Genomic DNA, 4,916 nt, shown 5'->3' with positions numbered 1-4,916 from the left:
ATGGATGGATGGATGGATTGTGATAAGAGTTGTACGAGCCCCCAATAAAATGATTTAAAATAAAATCCAGATAGTTAAGCATCTCCCTAGAGTTTTTGATTAAACAGGTCTTGGGTAAGCCCATGAACATGCATTTTTAGCAAGTTCCCAAGTGAATCTGATTTTGGTTTAAAGACTAAACATTGAGAACAAGATATTTAGCTTTTTAGTTGTATTTTCCCCCTATACTGTTAATCGAAAGTAAACTGTAAATCTAACAAGTTGGTTAAAAATTGGAGGTTTAATCTAAGAAGTAAGCTGTTTTAATCAACTGTATCTTCATTTCTACTAGCAACATCGTCAAGAATGACAACAGTGACCCAGGCCACTGCTTTCAGGTGCTGAACGAAAGGAAATTTGTTTGAGATCTGAATGAAAGTCATTTGTACCAGGCACTCATCTCCAGGCTCTACTCTAATGTGCCTGTAATATAGAAGTGCTGCTAAGTGGACTTTCTGCCAAGTACGATTTTTGATAGACAGTTAGGTCAAATCAAAGCCTAGCTCACCACTATCGAGTCAACTCTAAATCACACTGACTCTACGTAGGGTGTATGCGACTGGCAGACAGCCTCATCTTTCTCTATCAGAGGGCCTAATTCCTAACATATAGGGCCATGTAGTCAGGTGGATTTCTTGAATTATACATATAATATATATTATACCTGCAAGTGTGGTTCCTAAAATATATGTATAATATGTGATATATAATATAAAATAAAATACATTCTATATTTTAAGAACAGTAAGTGTATATAGTCAGCCCGCTATATCTGTAGGTTTTGTGCCCATGGATTCAGAAATATTGGGAAAAGGAGGTTCTTGAAATATGTCTATTTCTTAAAATATATATTGTATTTGACAGAATTCTTCTTGAAACAGCATGAAATATATTTTAAGAAAAAAATCTATTTTCAAGAACCATACTTTGGGAGCAGTTCTGTAATCTGGACATGAAAGAATGGAGCTTGGTAGTCGGTAACTAGTGAATTATTTTCTCTCAAACCCTGTAACCAGCAAGAGCTGAGCAGAAAGGTTGGTGGTACGTACTCACTTGGAGGCTCCCCAGAAGATAAGCCTGGTGATGTGCTTCTGAACGTACCACTTAGCAGCACCATGGAACAACTACTCTGCACACGGGGTACCATGAGTCACACATGACCAATAACAACATGCACACACATAGGATACTGTGGCTGAGAGCTTGAAGATCAGAAATAGACATGCTTGCAGGCTTGCAGGGCTGATACGTGGCATAGCTACGGAGAGAGTATTGTGTCCTTGTAGCATTTTCTCATCCTGACTTGCGCCGTGTTAACGTCCCTGATAAAGCCCTGTAATTGAGGATTGCCTGTGCGTTCTGTGTATTCATTTTATGAGAGTTCCCAGCACAGCAGAGAAGGGGCGGGCGGGGTCAGAAAAGGGGGTGGAGGGTGGAGGCACAGCTGACCTCTCCCTCATAGGAGCTGTTCCTGGCCAGACGAGCCGCTGGATTCTTCTTCCCCCTTGTGGAGTTGGAGCTCCCACGTCATCGCTTCCACGAGTCAACATTTTCTTCCCGGTGTAAGTGGACTTGTTCAAATAACAATGAAAAGAATCAGCATTCCTTAGTCCTTATTCAGAATGCTTATATAGCTGATCCCAGAAAATTGGCTTTAATTTGAAGAACAGTAGGCTATAGAACCAGTAATGTCAACGGAAGGTAACAACTGCAATAATTCTATAATTCATGTGGAGCTGTATGAGGGATCGTTATAACGTATTGCAACTAGAGTTCCAGGTCAGACTTAGCACAGGTTCATTCAATACAAAACATGTTTAAACCATGGATGGCCATAAACAAATTCAGTAATACATTTGTCATAATCTCATTAGAATGCCTTGAAAAAGACAAGGGTTCAATCAAAACGGTGAGTTCTGAGGAGAGATGCTGAGCCATTTAAATGCAAGGCAGAGCTAGCTCAGATGGTTTTCATGGATTAAGTACCCACCCCAGAGGGCAATCTTGATAGGTCACTTGTGAAGGTTACCGGATGAACACAAAGGCGTATCATGAAGAATTTCTAAGAAAACTGAAAATTACACCGGAAACAGAAAAGCCAGGAGAGGTGCACTGAGGAACATTTTCCCATCATGACCATGTATCTGCTCATCCTTTGAAGGAAGCAAGAATTGCCCCATGAGATTGAAGTTGGGAAACGTTACCCCATATACCTTATAGGTCTGACCTTTTCCCTACAGATTTCGTTTTGTTCCCTAAGCTCAAAGAATATTTAAAAGATCAGGAACTGCATCCTTTGATGATTCTAGACTTCCAATTTGAAGACGCAAACCCAAGAATAGATAACTGTTCAAGCTATAAATAAATGCTCATATAAAAATCATGATTTGATAGCAACCACTGTTATGCAAAATTCACCCTGTTTTAAAAGCTATGCCCCTGGTGAAAACACATTTCAGTGGAGTCTGAATGGGACCCTGGCACTGGCACATATTTTTAACACGTCCAAGTAAGTCTAGAAGGTAATATTGTGAACTGCTGGGTAGTATAATATCTCATGTTCTGCCTTGGTTTGAATTGTGTTCCCCCCAGATATGGGTCAACCTGATTGGGTCATGATTCTCAGTGCTTTGGCAGTTAAATAATGTTGCAACTTGGCAAGTATATAATGATCCCCCATGCTGTGATCTGAGGTGATCAACTGAGATATTGTAGAAGAACTAAGGGTAGCTGTAATCCTGTGTCATCGTCTAGATCTGAAGTGAGGAGATTTCCTCCGGAGTAGAGCTTGCAACACCCTTATCTTAAAAGAGACCCAAGGGGACGGAAGCAAGCAGAAGGAGAGGAAACTACGCCCGGCTGAAAACCGAGAATTGTACCCGGGCCCTGGGTCAGAAAGCTCCGAGACCCCAGGGGAGATGGATACCAAGACATGGGAACTCTCAAAGGAACGTCAACCTACACATGCTGACAGGAGAGAAGGATTTGCCTCCAAACTGTAAGCCAACAGAGGTGGAAAGCCTTCCCCCAGAGCTGACACCGCGAATTCGGGCGTCGAGCCTCCTCCACCGTGCGGATAGACTCTTGCTTCTCACAGCCATCTCCGTGTGATATTTCTGTTACAGCAGCACTAGATTAAACACAACAACAAACCCAGTGCCACTGAGTTGATCTGCATTCACAGAGACCCTAAGAGGCAGAGTAGAACTGTCGGGTGGGTTTATAAGTCTTTCCTAGAACGTATCTCCTGAAGAGTGTCTGGTGGGTTTGAACCACTGACCTTATGTTTAGAAGCCCAACACATAACCCACTATACCACTGGGGCTCTTACACAATAATAAGACAGGTCTTTGTTACAACTAAGATGGTACAGTTTAGAGGATTATGGCTATGATTCTTCTGATGCATTCACTATTTTGACGAAGTGTACAGCTCTATTTTCATTTGGTTATTTTTCTTTCTTTATTCCTACATTTTGAGTATACCCTCAGAGAGTCATGGTCTACCTTAAGGAGTCTCTAAAATACAGCGAGCAGAATTTGTTAAGGTGAGGGACCAAAGAAAAACACGATAGTGCAAACTAGGCAGAAAATAGTGGAATTTCAATGATCATTTGTTGAGCAAACTTGAGGGAAGGAAGGAAGTTCTCAGTATAATATCTAAAGTAAAATTCATCTCCAATGAGCTTCCTCAAACATAAGAACTTCTGTATTATGTCAGATTCAGTTCTGCATAAACCTGGGTGTGACTGGAGGGAAAACCGGTACACTGCCTGGAACGCTTGCACCTGACAGAGGCAGGAAGGAGGGCATTGTGCGGAATTTTAGACTCATCTACTGCTCTGGACAGAAGGCAGACGACTGAGCTTGTCACAGGGGGACTGTAATTTCTCAACCAAATGAGATGCTAGTATTTTAAGTGTACAGATGTCTGAGCATGGTTGCAGAAGAGTTAAATGAATTGATAACTACGCTGCAACAGTGATGAGGAAGGGATGAAATTAAATATGGTAATCAGAAATGAAGAACTGTTCAAGTCATAAATACATGCTTATGTAAAAATCATGATTTGATAGCAACAACTGTATGCAAAAATCCATCCATTTAAATATATAGTGTTTATTTTCAGTTTTCATAATTATATCTAGGGCTTAAATTTACATGCACAATGGTGTATAAGATGAATTTACATGAGTGTGAGAAAAAAGAGTGGCCTTTTGTTGATTTTTTTGAGATTAAATTTTGTAGACAGATAAATTTTAATAAAGAGAGTATGCAATTCAAACTAATGTTAATGCTGCAACCATATGGTTCTTAAATTAAGAAGTAGATGAAACATCTAATTAATATTCCTTCTTATTCCATATTTTCACTTCAACATAATTCAGTATAATTTAACAAAAATCAAAGTTATAAAACAAAACAACTGTAGTAAAGTATAAACAATCTCATAAAATATAAATGCTGACTTGAATAGTTGAAAGAACATTATATCAATATCTACTTTTCCTTGAACTTTTCTGAGGTTGAAAATTTCCTGATTCATATTAAAATGTTTAATATGGTTTTTCAAGTAAGGAAATACTTAATTTTCCCTCTTTTTAAAAATACAACTTGCTACATGATTGGCCTACAGAACACATGCTATTTCCCAAAACCAGAGTGACCTGTTTAGCCAAATTAGAAAGTAATTAATCAATCTACTTGGACTTGATGCTGTAAGGTAATTTACCAGTCAAGATTATCAGTATTATTGATCATCATTCCTCTCCTGGAAAGAGTGTCTGCCACACAGAGAGTAATTGAGGGTGGTGGTGGGGTGAAGGCTAAGTACATATCTTTTAAAAAAAATCATTTTATTAGGGACTCATACAACTC

The 4,916-nt window shown here is 39.3% G+C and overlaps 1 protein-coding gene across 1 annotated transcript in view; it reads right to left on the bottom strand.

Annotated features, from left to right (window-relative positions):
* The window catches only part of MARCHF1 (membrane associated ring-CH-type finger 1), a 431,151-nt gene that overhangs the window by 171,548 nt on the left and 254,687 nt on the right, over window positions 1–4,916 (bottom strand).

Source organism: Echinops telfairi, unplaced genomic scaffold (assembly GCF_000313985.2).
Source record: "Echinops telfairi isolate 266 unplaced genomic scaffold, ASM31398v2 ScPeMD7_5868;HRSCAF=6743_0, whole genome shotgun sequence".
NCBI classification, from domain to species: Eukaryota; Metazoa; Chordata; class Mammalia; order Afrosoricida; family Tenrecidae; genus Echinops; species Echinops telfairi.
The sequence above is the reverse complement of the archived record's forward strand: the minus strand, read 5'-3'. Positions and strand labels throughout refer to the sequence as shown.